We start from the raw sequence: 16,920 nt of genomic DNA on the forward strand, positions 1-16,920 counted from the left end.
ACACACGCACACACACACGCAGGCATGCACACATATATTCAGATTACACTGCAGTTCATGTTCTTTTCACTTCTGTCCTCATCTCCGTCATCCACACGCCGCCTGTCGTGTTCTGCTGCTGTGTGACTGTTTCTCTCGCTCATTCACACATTGTTTCAGCTCTCACACTTCCATCTCTCTCTCTCTCTCTCTCTCTCTCTCTCGCTCTTCCTCTCGCTCTCACTCTCAGACAGCCACGAGTCTGAGCCTCTCTCTCTCTCAGTTCAGTTCGACTGAGCTCTGTTAGCACGACTGTGATTAATACAGTGCTGCCAAAGCATTGTAACAGTTACAGTAATAATACAGTAATTACAGCAGCAGTAAATAATAATAATAATAATAATATTAATAAACAAATAAAATAAATAATCTTTCGTTCCTGTTACCTTTCTCTCTCTCTCTCTCTCTCTCTCTCATCTGAACAAAATATCTTAATATAATATTAATTAACAGTGAATAATAAAACAATCAGCTGATTATAAACAACTATTAATGTACAGAACTAAAATAAACTCATTTTTCACGGAAACTGTAAAAGTATAGTAGCTATAGGAACTATATATTATTATTTATAGTATTGTTACTATGGTGGGAGGGGTGTAATAGGGAGTGGGTGGAGTTTGTGATGATGTCACTCATTGTCCTTCAGGCGGTGGCATGTTGTCACACATGTGGCGGCGAGAGGCGCAGTTTTGTCTTTGCCGAGGAAAAGTCCTAATTTTTTATTTTCATTAAGACTTTCCTTCTTTTTCTCTCTCTCACTCTCTCTTTCTCACTCATCTGTCTTTTTTTTGTTCTCCTCTCCCTCTCTTTCCATTCCCTCTCTTTCTCTCTTCCTCTCTTTTTTGCTCTACTTGCTCTCTCTTTCTCATCTGATGTCTCTCTTTCTTTCTCTCTCTATCTCTCCTGTCCCCCTTTCTCAATTCATTTCTCTCTCTCTCTGTCTCTCTCTCTCTCTCTCTCTCTCTCTCTCTTTTTCTCTCATTCTTTCCTTTTTTACTTGCTCAGTTTCTCGCCTGCTGCCTCCCCCTCTCTTTCTCACTTTCTCCATCTGCCATTCTCTCTCTCTCTCTCTTCATTCTGCCTCCTGTCCCGGCCTCTCCCTCTCTCTCCCTTTCTTTCTTTCGTTCCTGCTCCACTTGCTGTCTCTTGCTCATCTCCTGACTCCCTCTCTCTTTCTCTCTATCTCTCCTGCCCCCCTTTCTCTATCTCTTTTTGTCTGTTTCTATCCATCATTCTCTTCTATCTATCATTCTCTCTCCCTTTACTCTTCTCTTTCTCTGTCTCTCTCTCTCTCATTCTCGTTTTCTCACTCATCTCTCTCTCTTTACTGTTCACCTTTCTCTGTCTGACTCCTGTCCCCAACCCTCAGTCTCTTTCTCTTTTTCTTGCTCTTCTTGCTCTCTCTCTCTCTCTCTTGTCTGCTGCCTCCCACTCTCTTGCTCTCTCTTTTCTCACCTGCCTTCTTTCTTAATCTCTCTCTCTCTCTCTCTCTCTCTCTCTCTCTCTCTCTCATTTTCTTTTTCCTGCTATTATATATATTTTTTGCCTGGTACCTCCCCCTCTTTTTCTCTCCCTTTCTCTCAATTCTCTCCTCAGCTCCTCTTGTCTTGCTCGTCTTTTTCATTTATTAACTTTTTTTCTCTCTCTCTCTCTCTCTCTCTCTCTCTCTCTCTCTCTCGCTCTCTCTTTCTCTCTCTCTCTCTCTCAGTGCAGTAGTGTAAACATTTCAGTCACAGTTAGTCTGAGCGTTGGTTGATTTATTTAGTGGTTCTGCGTGTCTGCCTGGACTCTAATCGGCCCGCTCCATCTCTGCCTGTCACTCCACCTCACTTAATGTCCCCCCCCCCCTCTCCTTATGTGTCTGGGTCATCTAACCAGTCCCTCCCTCCTGCTCTCTCTCATTCACCTTCTCACACCCACTCTGTGCTCATTCTCGTCTCCAGCCATGTCCACTCATCTGTCACTGTCTCTCGCCCGCTTTCATGCATCCTTCATTCCTCCTCACACCACTTCCTGCTTCCATTTAGTTGTCACCCTAATTTCCCTCCTCATCCCCCCACCACCCCCCCTCTCTCTCTCTTTCGCTCTCTTTCTCCCTCCCTGCTGTCGTTCTTGCGCTCTTCATCTCATATCATCCACGCTGCCTCCTGAACGTGGATGCCTAACCCAGTGTTGTCGTTAGAAATTTAAGACCCTCTCTGTTATTGTTCACCTCAGCCTTCCTTCATTACTGCTCTGACCATACGGGCATATATCACCTCCCAGAGTATCTGGAGTAATATCAGAAATGAACAGGCCTTTGTGTCTAGACTTCTTATTATAGTCAATTGGATTGTGCAGTGTACTGTGCCAGCCTGTGCCAGCTTGTGCTAGGCGATACTACAGAGAGCTGGAGCGTATTTCATGAATCAGGATAACTGACTTAACCTTCTTTAAGATCTTTAGAATTATTCTGCTCTTTAAATGGTGTGATCCCAGGACACTGTCAATTATAATTTTATATTTGATATCTGCCGCTGATATAATGGTAATATAACAGCATGCAAGAGCAATGAATCCATCGTACCAGCTAACAGATGCCTGTGATGGCCAACATTCCTTAAGAGTGAGCCAGAGAGGGCACGGATAATTGTGCTCTCTCAGACTTCAGCTGCTGATTTCAAAGCGGCATGGTTCAGGATTCAATTCGCGAGCCCCGGGCCATAGTAGCAGCGCATCGGACCACTAAGCCACTCAGAGACCCATTTTTGACCATGTTTTATGGTAGCGTCTCTTTGGTGATATAGCGAGTTACGCTATATATGAGCATATAAGTGTGCTGTCATATTAGTACTTAACACTGACGACCAAAACCATCCATTATAGCCAACTGTCCATATAGCCAATAGCTGCCTACACCTGGTCATTTAATTTGACCAGTATCTGTCGCTGTGTGGGACAGAATATGCAGATTCGCTCATTACGCAGCAAGTAGTACTGGTGTTCCGGTTGTACTGGGAGGAGTTTTGGTTGTCTTGGAGAGAAGGGTGGGCTTACACTGCTATAACATGTAGCTCAAATGCGTCTCAGACCACCTCCTGAAGTGGTTTGAGTGCTTTCACACTTGCATTTTAATGTGGCTTGGCCTTATCCTTATAATCCTGATGCTCAAGGTGTATAAAGAGACTAGGTACCGGGTCTTTTTCCCAGTTAGGAAAGCTGGATGGGATGGGTTTAGAGAGACGTTTAGATTAGTTGTATTGCCACTTTTCGTTGCCAACATTTTTAAATAAAGTCGATATAGCAGCTCTTTTATGTTAGTGGGCTTTCTTGCTAATGCAGCTTAAAGCCAAAATGTTACCACCCCAGGGCTGTGGACTTTCTCTTTCTAACTTTCTATGCAGTCTAACAGAAAATCCTCTATTAGCCATGAGGAACGTGTCTTCATTCCACCTATTCTACCAAAGAAAACTTTCAATGGCATGCCCAAAAGATTCCTTATTGAATGTGGGTGAATGGGACTGGATGAGTGTTTTTCTTTAGTGCAGAATGTACTATATTAAAATAATGGGGAAAAGGCACCGTAGGACACTAGCATTATGACTGCTGAGTGGCAAGCAGGCAGGCTGATCAGCTCATTGGCTGTTCATGCTCACTGATGTCTTGAACCAGGCCATGTTAGAAAGGCATATAACTGCATACCATAGCATGATAATACCTTTTCCATGTAGTCTAAATATTTACTGTTACTTATGTTGAGATAATTGTAGAATTAATAATAATAATATTATTTCTAATTTAATTTAGCTTGTTTTAAGTGATTTTGTCTACTTAAGAACTCATTTCTCTTTCTCTCATTTCTTTGGCTCATTTTCTTTGCTTAATGTACGAAATAATAGATCATTCAAATTTGACAAAAAATACCACTTGATTATATAATTACATAAAATAAATTAAAACATGTAAAATAGGTTAGAAATTATTTCTGCAATGTTTTTTCAACAATCTGAAAAATAGAAATATGAGATATTTAGACTACAATTAAAGAATTAAAGGATTTCACTTGCTAAGATATCATTTTTTGCAGGGCATCACTCAAAGCCTCATAATCCGACACTCGGCTTGTTGTTTTAATGTCCAGATGTTTACTGTTTATATAGTTTCTTTTGTTTGAAACTAACTATAAACTTTTTAGGTAAATCAAATTTCACTATAAATAACTTTACATGGTTTTGAGATGTACTTCTATTTGTGGTACCGGACTTTGCATCTTTGCCCCTGCCATACTGCCTAATACTAAAACCTGACCACCAGCCATCACTGACAGGCGTAAACATTCAGTTGTACTGCTTTGATGCAGTGCAAGTTTACCTCATCAGAAACATGCTGCACTTTCTGATGACAGTTTAGAATATGCCCGAGTGTGTTGTGGGATTTGTGTGTGTATAAGTGTGAAGTGTTGGTCCGGATTGCTGCTATTTATTTTTTTTCTTCTTATCTGGGAGTACTGACTGGAGCATGACGATGCAGTCCTCCACCGCCAGTCTCCACGGCACACTGCCTTCACATGCTGCATCTCTTTTCTTTTGCTTACCTCTGTGTGATTTGCATGCGCAACATTGCCCAAACGCTTCTCCAGCGATATTCCGACGCATTTCACGCACCACAGAGCGTGTAAGCTCGCAGCACAGACCGTAAAAGGCTGCCGATTAGCTCAGAGCTGTTGCTCACCCACAACTTCAGACCCCATCCTCAGTGTCACCTTCGCAACTGTCCTCTGGAACCATCCTCCAGTCTGTCCTGCGGTGTGACTTTGTAGTCGGAGAGACTGCTGGAGATAACAGAACGTGTTGTAATTTGATATAAATTACATCTCATTTTTGGCTTGGTTTGTGGATCTCTGACTCATTGACAAAATAAGGGCATTTCTAAATGCTAAATGTAATATTTTTTATTATTGGAAATTAAGTTCCATAAACTATAAATAAACATTTTTTCAAAATGATGATTATATATATTTTACATCTGCATGAAGCTTTTAAGTGGGATTCTTCTTTCTTAGCTTTTATCGTGGTATAAAGTCATTCAACAAGATTATAATTTTTACAGTCCAGAAAATGTCTCCAGTAAAAAAAAACTTTCAATGGAAGTTTTTTTCCTAGTTATTTGGACCATTTCTATTGATCCATGCATGATGACCCTTGGATACAATGTAAACAACTTCCAGATTCATTATGTCAGACATGGAGATACAAGTGTATCAAGCTTTGCCTGTGGTTGCACCACCTGACTCTAAACTGAAGCAGTCTAGCCATGACTCAAAAATGACAGTATTTTCAATATTTGTAAATGGGCTACTGAATTTAAAGGTGATTTGGAGTCTTCTTTATGATGCAACAACCTGCTCACTCATGGCATTTGAAAAAAATAGAATTGACCAACAATTAAATATTTTGATGTTTAAACCATACTTAAAAAGATATCAATCATGAAACAAGGCCAATAAAATAATAAAATGAATATGTGCATATTTATTGTATTGTAATGCACTGAAAATATATTTACATAAAGAAAGTAGAATAATATTACACATCGTCCTATAGATATAAAGTATTGTAGCACCCTTGACCAAATAAAAACCTTGGCCTCTGTAGCTACTCAAACATAAAAGAAATGTGGCTTGTACAGCTTACAGATTGAGAGCAGATTGAGTAACACCCCATTTTAAAAAGGTAAAGGTGCATGTATTTGTCACTGTACAGCGAAATGGGTCCTCCGCATTTAACCCATCTGTGGTAGTGAACACACACTCACACACACTCACACACACACTAGTGAGCTAGGGGCAGTGAGTACACACACACCCAGAGCGGTGGGCAGCCAACTCCAGCGCCCGGGGAGCAGAGAGGGTAAAGGGCCTTGCTCAAGGGCCCAACAGTGGCAGCTTGCCAAACTCGGGAATAGAACCCACAACCCTGTTATCAATAACCCGGCGCTCTAACCGCTGAGCCATCACTGCGTCCTCAAATAAGCAGCATGAGTGAGCAGGGTGTTGCATCCTAAAGAAGACCCCAAATCATCTTTAAAGTCAGTAGCCCGTTTACAATTATTGAAAATACTGTCATTTTGCTTCAGTTTCAGTGTCAGGTGGTGCAACCACAGGCAAAGCATGTAGAAATGCTTTATTTGTACAAACTCTAGTTTATCACTGCTGCTACATGAAACCCTTGTATCTCCATGTTTGACATAATGAATCTGGCAGTCCAATGACTGGTCCAAATGACTAGGAATTAAATATTTTTTAATAAACTTCCATTGAAACTTTTTTCTTTTACTGGAAAGTTTGAGTGTTTTGAAAGTTTTTTTGGTGACATTTTCTGGACTGTAAAAACCACTATAAAAGCTAAGAAAGAAGAATCACAGCATGTAAATGTTTTGGCCTTCCAGACCTCATCTTGACCTTCACAGTTGACCTCCCCTGAACTGCTATTTCTTAATAACAGCCCACAGTGTAGAAACTGCATGCTGGAAACTCTAGGCTGTTGTTTTGTAGCCTTCCCCTGCTTGTGGGCATCGATTACTGAAGTTTGTAGAGAAGTATTGAAGTTTGTAGAGAGAGACCACATTTGCTAGGTCGAGGCCTGAGACCTTGACAAAACGATTGGAGCCTTGACAACTCTTAGGGTGTCCAAACCTTTCCACAAACCTTTATTAATGCTGTAAAAGAGTGACAAAGCTGTGCATTTAGTAAACGTTATAAGGAGTGTTTCATTCCATAGTGCCTTTTGAATGAGTCCCAACACAGGACAACCAGTCAGAAAACAGAGCATTTACATACAATATGTGGACAAAAGTATTAGGACACCTGCTCATTCATTGTTTTCTTCAAAATCAATGGGTATTAAAGAAGGCTTTCCTGCTTTTGGTGGGAGTAACTGTTTCTACTGTCGAGGGAAGGCTTTCTGCTAGATGTTGGAGCATAGCTGTGAGGATTGAATTGTATTCAGCGACAAGAACGTTAATGATCACCACCACACCTCATCCCCAACTCCCCAACTCATCCCAAAAGAATTGGATGGAGCACCATCATTCCACGCTCTGCATTAGACATGGTGGCAATAGGTTCATGTTTAGGTGCTCCAGAGAGTCCTATTCTATTGGCAGAACTTCTCGACAGAAGCTGTTCTGTTGGAGAGCCGTGCTTTCTTCTGAGCACTTTGGCTGCATGCTGGCTGCCTACAAATGTTGGTGACTGGGTGGGAGACACTACCAATCTTCACCCTTCTAGTGTTGGGAGCATTGCTTGTGATGTAGGGAGTTCACATGAACGTGGACCGTGTGATTGGCCTTCCGAATTAAGTAGAACATTTGTAAAATTAGAAATAAAATATTTAAAAAACCCATTCAAAAATATATACGTTACAATATTCTGATATACAGCAGCCCACCCCTGGTTGGGAATGAACCTGGCCCATTATATCAGCTCCTCTTACCATATGGGAGCACTTTAGCGCTGTAATTCTATAAATACAGACCGTAGTCCATCTGTTTATCTGCATACTTAGCCTCCTTTCACCCCGTTATTCAACTTCTCTACATGGTCTAGACAAGCTGTGTGTCAGCAATAGGTGCAACTTAAGCTGAATGCATTCAATAGAAGGGGTGTCCACAAACATTTGACCATATAGTGTGTATATCAGCCTCAAAGGTCTCTTTACAGTGTCACTTTCTGATGAACCCCCTGTTGCTCCGTCTCTCTGTCTGGATCACCTGTTTCTCCTCCTCCGCTGCCATTCTGTGCTCTCGCTCATTGTTCTCGCCTGTCAGTTGGCCTCTGCCAAGTAAGCCTCCCATCTATTTCCCTTTCATCACCTCTCTACCTTCAGCTGCAGGCTTTCTCCAGTCCACGGCCTGGTCCAGTCTATGTTCGGGCGAGCCTGGATTAATCTCCTCAAGCCTTTTTCTCGCCAGTTTCACACCCCGACAGAGAAGCCTATTTCCTCTCGTAGTGAGGTGGTCAGCTGACCTTCACACATGAGCAGCAGGCCTGAGCAAAAGCTCGGCAGAACTGTGGGAGTTTTGATGGGAAAAATAAAGAAGAAGGGGGGGGGATAACATACCTGCCTGCTTCAAGTATCTTTTAGTGGGATATAAGGCTTGAACCGCTCAGGCAAGCAGCTTTTTGAGCTACAGCTATTTTCGTAGATGGTGGGTATACTTTGTATCACACAGCTTCACAATCTTTAAAGGGAAATTCCACAGATTTTTTAATATATCTGTATTATTAAATGGTTAATCTCTAAACTAAGTTTTTTTGGATTGGTTTGAGATGAATTGGTCCACTGTAGTGTCAGAATTGTGCACTGTGGTGATCATAGGAGAGTTTAGGAGAGCCTGTTTTATGGTAGTTTTGAGAAGTTTTCGGCATATTCTTTCTCCATCATGGTGAGAAGTATCCTACATACAGTGCGGTACATCATTGCAGCTCTGAGTGGTCCACCGGACTAAGGCCCGGTCATGCTGCTTGTCATCAGCAGCAGGAGTAAGAGAGAGCACAACTGGCCTTGCTCTCCTAGGGGTGGGTTGATGTTGGGCAACACAGGGGTCTGTTAGCTGTTGTATCTGTGCTGGAGAGCCGTGCTTTCCTCAGAGTCCGCTGGCTGCCTAATTGGAAAAGACCCTTCTAGTGTTGGGGGCATTGCTTATGATAGGGGTTAACATTCTGATTTTGCAAAGTACATCAGTTACTTTATGCATAGCCATATCATAATATTAAGACCACCCCTGGTTTGGAATGAACCCATTATATCAGCTTCACTGACCATATAGGAGCACTTTGTAGTTCTGGGCTGGGTCATTCTCAGCACTGCAGTGACATTGACCTTGTGGGGGTGTGTTGGGCTGGTATAAGTGGATCAGACACAGCAGTGCTGCTGGAGTGTTAAAACACATGAACTGACCAGAAATATCCAGCCAACAGGGTCCTGTGCGCCAGCGCCCTGTGACCACTGATGAAGGACTAGAGGATGACCAACACATCCTCAAGTCCCTGACTTCACATATACAAGGTGAACGGACTAGGTAGGAGTGTCTAATAGAGTGGGCAGTGAGTGGACACAGTGTTTAAAAACTCCAGCAGCACTGCTGTTTTACCCACTTGTATCAGCGCAACACACACTACTCCAAAACACACCATCACCAAAAAGAAGGGTCACTGCAGTGCTAAAAAATGACCCATCATCCAAATGCTACCTGCTTTGTGGTGGCCCTGTCGGGTCTGGACCATTGAATGGAGGCTAACAAAGTATGCAGAGAAACAGCTGGACTACAGTCTGTAGAACTACAAAGTGCTCCTATATGGTGAGAGGAGCTGATATAATGGGCTGAGTTCATTTCAAACTAGGGGTGGTCCTAATATTCATGTTAAAATACTATGAATGACTCGGTTTAGTTTACATCTCAACAATGAAAAGTTCCTCTTTAAAGCGCCTTCCTTCGTCTGAAGAGAAAGAGCTTTTTTTTAAGCTGTTGTTAAAAACACATTTAAAAAACATTCCCCAAAGGTGGCTTAAACACTGTGCTGTGAGTGCTGACATCACAACAAGTGCATAAATCGTGTGGGGTACGGTATTATTCCCGAAATAGATTTAGCCCCCAGACGAAAGTAGCCTACTTTTGTTAGATGTTCCTGCAGTTGTGCAGCTTTTTTTTTTCCCCCACAGAGAAATGGCAAGATCTGCGTTTGATCTAATATGTATGTTTATGTATGTACAGTACGGTATGTTGTTGCAAACAGGCTTAAAATGTAAGGTAAAGGCTAGGTATCCTAGGACGTTTGCCTGGCAGTGTACATGGCTGTAAACCTTGCAGGCAATACCAAGTGTTACCAGTTGTATTTTTCTCTAGGTGAGTGTTTGGCTTCTAGACCACTTGCTATAAATGCAAAGGGGAATTTAATATAATAATAATCATATTTCAGTGTACTGTCATCATGGTACTGTATTAGGAATTAAAGACATTAACATTGCTGTCACACAACTTTACAGGAGACAGAAAATAACCTTCACTTTTAATATAAGTCAATGTAAAAAGATTATTATTATTATTATTTATTTATAGAAATGACTTGTACATTAACTTTCATTGAAACTGAAGAATTCTTTTTCTGGCTTCTTCTGTGTAGTTTTATGTGACAGCAGTTGAGAATATGGGCAGTGTTTAAAGCAACAATGTGATGGTAGTTGTACATAAAAAAAAAAAAAACTTCCTGGAAGGCTCTTTGCATAACAGCCCAGCAGTCTTCATTCATTTTCTGCAACCTGCTTTTCTTGACCAGTGGGCACCAGGCTTTTCTTCTTCTGTCTGGGTGGGAAAGCTCTCGGTTCTGTAGATAGCACATCAAGTATGAAGGGATAGCGCTGCTTTCTAGGCCTGGGGGAAAGCTAAATACAGTTCTCATGCATCCTGAAAAGTCTTCATGCTCTCAAGTTATCAAGAGCATCACCTTTAGTGTTTTCAGTTGTTAGCAGGGCTCTTGATAGGACACCCTGTTGAGAAACCATGAAGTATTGTATTTTCAGTTGACTCATCGGGAGGCTGTGTGGAAAATGCTGAGATTGTTTGTCACTCTGGGAAACCCCCAGCAGCCACAGTGAGAAATGTATGTACTGTAGCCCAACAGCTTACTGATGTCTCCATAATAATCCACTGTTTTACCAGTATAAGGAAATACTACATACAAAATACTACATACAGTCATATGCAAATGTCTGGTGCTTAGACCACTGCAACACTGAGGGCCATATTTTAGCCACCAGCTTGATTTAGGGCCGGGAATGTTGGGTTAAATTCTTTGTACCTTGCATGGATCGAACCGCGCAAAAGGCATGTACTAAGTCTCTTAATTAATCATGGGTGTGTTTTGGGCGTAACGTGCAGTAATAAGCCAATCAGCGTGTCACTTGCCATTACCTTTAAGAGGCAGGTGCGCTCTGACTTTGGCGGATTGCTATGTCAGTGGTGTAAAGCAGGGGTGTACACACATTGGGCACACGCCTGTGTTGACAATTCACTGCCAAGATAGCAATGAACGTCTGACTGTTAATGTCTACCTAGGCTGTTTTCAGTCAGTGGAGCACCTGTGTTTTCCTTGGCCAAGATAGCAATATGCCAGGAATTTACCTGAACACCCCGCATATCGAGACCACCAAGCCCATCTGCGTAGATATATTCTCAAGCACTGTTGCTATAAAAATAGACTGTTGGCAGGGTGTAAGATAGCGACGAGCATCGCGACGCATCTCGCACAGCGTGTAAGATAGGGCCCTGAAACAGCTCTACAAACATCGAATAAAGCATGGGATCGGAATCTGACAGCACACCGGGAGCTTGTGAAACCAGACTGGAATATCGGGACGTGTCTATATGAGATGCCACTCGAGCAAAACAAGGATTCTTCTAAATCTCGGGCTGTCATAGTTGCGTAATTGGACATTTGTATGGCTTGTCGTCGGCAACTGGCAGAACGGAGCTGTTTGATCGGGGGTTAATAAGAGATTGGACAGAAGCGAAGGTGCACGGCAGCATCTGCGAGCTTGCGTGCAGTGGCCTCTATCGCCATGGCAACAATTACCCAGCCGCACTGATGAAAGCGCGTCTCCTGCAGACTCGACCGCGGGCCCTCATTACCTCGCCATGTGTGTCTGCCACCAGCAGCGCGTTTGTGTACGTGTGAGCACATATGTGCGAGACAGGAAAGGTGAGACTGGAACATGTGACGCGAATCTGTTTGGATTTCAGAGGTGAAAGAGTGGGACTGCAGTTGTATTACAGTGTATTTATTACAGATTATTTTTTCTATCTATCTATATGTTCTATCATGCTTCCTTCAATTACTTCCCTGTCAGTCTTTAGAGAGGTGGGTGAGACGGTGTCTGGCCATTTTCAGCTCTTCGCGCACAATTAGCGACGGCATCGCAGCCTTATATAGAAACTCTCCAGGCTCCTGTTCATACTCACACACGGACACTTGAGTGTTCGCTTTCATCGGCCATGCCTCTTTTTAGCATCAGTACTAGGAGAGACTGTGTAGGAAGCTGGCGTAACCCATTGAAGGAGTACTTCACCAGCTTTTCCATCTGATCTCCTGTTCTGTAGGATGTAGTCGATTATTACAGACTAAATAATGATGGTAAATAATGATCCCTAAGGGTCGGCAATATGTAGAAAATCTTTTAAATATGGCCATTGTTTTTCATGATGATTAGAAATGCTCCAAAATGACTAATAAATGAATAATTATTTTCACACTTGACCATTGAAAGTCAGAAAGGTTTTTTTCTTAATGGTGGATTTTGAAGGTTTTTAAACGACTGCCATGTTTGTTCTGAGCATATTGGGGGTATTGGTATTAGGGGCAGTGGTGGCTCAGTGGTTAGAGCGCCGGGGTATCGATAACAGGGTTGTGGGTTCGATTCCCAGGCTCGGCAAGCTGCCACTGTTGGGCCCTTGAGCAAGGCCCTTTACCCTCTCTGCTCCCCGGGCGCTGGAGTTGGCTGCCCACCGCTGTGTGTGTGTGTGTGTGTGTGTGTGTGTGTGTGTGTGTGTGTGTGTGTGTGTGTGTGTGTGTGTGTGTTCACTACCAGATGGGTTAAATGCGGAGGACACATTTTGCTTTGACAAATACGTGCACCTTATTGACAGCAATTTGAGAAGACTAGCCAGCTTTATGTTTTTGTCACTACAAAGATCAGAATTAGTTCTGCTTATTGTCAGCCGCTGCCCACAGGCCCAAATAAGGACTTCCGCCTCATTTGTGTTCATGTTTGGTTCATTGTGTTTATTCAGTGTCTCGTTTCATGTTGATTGTGTTCATGCGTCTTAGTTCGAGGCCGAGAATTGCATGCTTGGAACCTTGAGGTAGCCTGAAACGTTCCCAATCCCACGGTCACGGTGTGTTAAGGCCAGCTTCTGCTCGACTTCCTCGTTCGTGAGCAGGCCACCTGGCCATTCAAGGGCTCAGCGAGGCTCGTTCGCTCTCAGCAAGATATACCCACGACTCTGGTTCCAGCTAGGCGACCCACGCTCACACAGCAGTGCCAGGTATGGCTGGCCTAGCTGTTCTTGCCTAGTAGCTGGTCCCCCAGCTAAACCCCCAGTCCCAGGTGTCTTTTATTTTCGCCCTCTGGTTTGTCAAGTTTGTGTTGTGTTCACGTTTATGTCCTGTAGCTGCTGCTGCTTTTGGCTTATTTTGCCCCCTTGTATTATTTTGAGTTGTGTTAATAAACTACTTGCATTGGACCCATCTCTGCGAGTGTTCATCCCTCTGTGTCTGGCCTAACCCGCCATAACACTTATCTAGATGTAGTGCAGTAGAGTGTATTAAATTAAATGGAACTGAATTTAATTGAATCCACTTTATTATTATTTACAAAAATTGCAAAAAAAAACAGAACACAGAACGTGAAAAAAAATCCGTAGTCACCAAAAATAGTCCTAATGTCCAGTACTCATTTAATAGTCTGATGGCTTCGGGCACAAAGGTCACTCTCCATCGGACAATCTGAAAAGGCGACAGTTCAAAAGCGAAATGAAGAGCATATAAAGGATCATTACTGATTGAGATCTTAGTTATAGACCATTAATTTTAGAGCAAATCGATATACGATGCTTTTTCCCGCACTTTAGCCCCTGGTCATCGGTTTCTATATAGATGTCAGCACTTCAGATGAACAGTTTTTCTGTGTTTTTGGTGTCCTTGGCAATACCTCACGCTGCAGATGCTGCAGATAGAGAGTATGTTAAATATACTGTACAGTTGTAAGGGACTGACTGCTCTAAATGACTTGGATTGATGGACGGTCACCTGTTGAACTTGTGCAGTGATTAGGACTGATACGTTTTGATTCAGGCATTACAATTGAATATATCAGGATACACTGCAATACTGTAAGTGAGGCGATATGCTCCAATTTATTTTGCATCAAATTTTAGAAAGTATCAGAAGCATGACATCACGTGCATCCAAGTTGACTTTTTATGCAGCGAGAGCATCTGATTTGTTTACCCAATCATGCCCAACCAAACCTGAACTTTGAAGTAAATTAGTATATTTCAAAAAAGATTAGAAACAGTACATCAAATAGATGAATAATGCTGTCTCCATGGAAATATTTACACAGCTGTGTGCTGCCGTCAGCAGCGTAACTTACCTTCGCTGCACCAGTTCTGCTGTGAGGAAGGTTTTTTTGAATGGCAGTGTGTAAACGCAGCAGAAGCATTCATACGTGGGCCTACACTTGAATTCCTCTGCATAAATTACGTAATAATTCCATAGTGTTTACTAGGGCAAATGCATGGACGGTCTTTGATTATGAGGAACTATGTTAAGGAGACAATATTAGGAGAAATGTTTGCCATCTAGTTCATTAGCATTATCCATCAGAGCACAGAGAGCTTGATTTTTAAAAATGCATTGTGGTCTAGATTGTATAGAAAGAAACACCCTTTATACCTTTGCCACATTTTCTTCAGTTCTTGACTGAAACAGACAGAACTAACAGAAAAACCAAGGCAACCGGACTGAACCGGACACCTATCAGCCATAACGGCCTTATATTATGTAGTACCTATTGTGTACCTATTTTTCCTGCTTCCAACACCTCAACTTCAAGAACGGAACCGCCTGATGTTCCACCTGTTGACAGGTACCTTTGTGACAAGAGAATCAGTGATATTCACTTACCTGTGAAGTGGTTTTACTGTCATAGCTGATCAGTGTATAATTGAATGTAAATGTTGTTCAGTATGTATCTAACAGGGGTGTAAAGAATCACAGATTCAGTATTGATACAGCAAAAAAAAAACTTAAAAGAGTGGCTTAAAAAGTGCCGGACATTAATGTTAACATTTTTTTATTATTATTTTTAGTTGCTTAAACATCAGAAAAGTCTATTTATTAATCTATTTATATGTTCTATCACGCTTCCTTCCAAATATTTCCCTGTCAGTCATTGGAGAGCTGGGTCAGTCATAAAGGCTGTGCTTTATAAGTCTCTAGCCGCAAGCTACACTCTCTGTCCAAATGTTTGTGGACACCCCTTTTATTAATGGATGCATTTAGCAACTTTTAAGTTGCACTCGTTGCTGACACAGATGTGCAAGTGTCCCAATACTTTTGTCCTTATAGGGGGTTTGCCCCATTTACATGCTAGTCATGATTATCTGCATTAAATCTCAGCGTAGTTAACTATGATTAATTTTAGATTTGTGAAAAATGCCATTATGGCAAAAATGACATTGATGGATTGATGGCTTGATGGACGATCATCTGTTATATTTGTGTAGTAATTAGAGCAGTTTTTTGGTAAGAACCTGGCGATACGATATGCATTTTGATTCAGGGGCGATATGTTGCAGTTTTTTTCACAAATCAAATTTTCGAAAACTGTCAAAAGTATCAAAAATATTAAAAATCAATACTGTGTTTTTGAGAATCTGCACAGTGTTGAAAAACTAAATATCGCAATACTTGCAATAATAACTATACTAGCAGTAATAGTTACAGTACTCACAATTTTGCGCTTAGCCTTTGACCTCTGGGCATTCACAGGCTCTCTCTCCTGCTGACAGCACCGGCTTTGTAGGAACGTCATTTATAGTTTGTTATCTCTCAGCCCATAACCAGTGTTCCGCTTTTGTGGCTGGGAGCTGTTTGCAGTGTGTCTGAAAGGAGAACAAGCTTCACACTGTACAGGTTTTATAGCGGGAGGGTGTGATGGAGGGATTTACGGTGTGCCAAGGCGCGTGTGTCTTTACGGGTGACAGAGCACGGGCGTGGAAGTGACAAAGAGCCCGGAGCTGCCGCTGAGTGATGGGCAGGGGGAAATAATGCGACTAGCTTTTATTGCCTCAGTGGGGAAGTGAAGCTACTGGCCTGTGCCTGGTAGAATATAGCTTTATAAATCTATTCTGGATTCTGATTGGCTGTCTTATTAGTGTTTAACCCTTTCAAATCAGTGCAAAGTAGTGGCTGTTTCCCTGTTAATACTGTGATTTCTCGATTATGTCACATTTATTTCATATGCAAAGGTTGTGATCTAACGTACTTCATACCCCACTCGTCCTTTATCTTATCTAATCTTTCATATAGTGACATATATATATATAGATACATATATATATGAGTGATAAAATGCTTATGCCCTGTTGCTGGTTCACAGGTTGTCCTTTTTCAGTCCACTTTTGGTAGATATTAAGAACTGCTGTGTTGGAGATGCCCTGAATCACAATTTGGCCCTCAGATTCATACACTGCTCATTTGTCCTGCTTCCAAAACATTACATTATTACCAGTAGATCATTGTAATCGGTAGCAATTAGTGATGTCTGATGAAATCACTGCAGTTGTTTAAAATCTGTAGTTTTTTGATGGTCAGCGCTGACCACCTGCCGTGCAGCTCTAAATCTGAGCCGTGGTTTGATGTCGCCTGTGGGCAGAAATTGCTGCTTGCAAGCTGTGATCTGCAGTAGTTTCATGCGGCGACACTACCATTAAATAATTTAACACTCCGGACTTGATTAGGCAAATCTGCTTCAACCAGAAAGACAAGGGAGACAGGTGCTAACGTTACCTTTTCACACAAGCATTCAGTAGCTGCAGAAAATTCAACCTGCACAGCACTGAAGCTAAATGTATTACTCAGAGAGTGATAAAGTGTATCACACTGTATCATCAGCCTTTCTCTGTGGTCAAGGAGACTGGATTTAGTGACAGTTAGAGCATTAGGGCCTCACCACCGAGCAGGTATATGGGACAAGCGTTTACCCACCCATCTGTAAATGTAAAACATTTAGGGTCAGGTTCTAGGTCAGGGGTTAAGCCTAGGTGTTAAAAAAAAGA

The 16,920-nt window shown here is 42.1% G+C and overlaps 1 protein-coding gene across 2 annotated transcripts in view; it reads left to right on the forward strand.

Annotated features, from left to right (window-relative positions):
• Positions 1–16,920, forward strand: part of plcl1 (phospholipase C like 1) — a 102,647-nt gene that overhangs the window by 29,962 nt on the left and 55,765 nt on the right. The window lies entirely within an intron of this gene.

This window comes from Salminus brasiliensis, chromosome 8 (genome assembly GCF_030463535.1).
Source record: "Salminus brasiliensis chromosome 8, fSalBra1.hap2, whole genome shotgun sequence".
Lineage (NCBI taxonomy): Eukaryota > Metazoa > Chordata > Actinopteri > Characiformes > Bryconidae > Salminus > Salminus brasiliensis.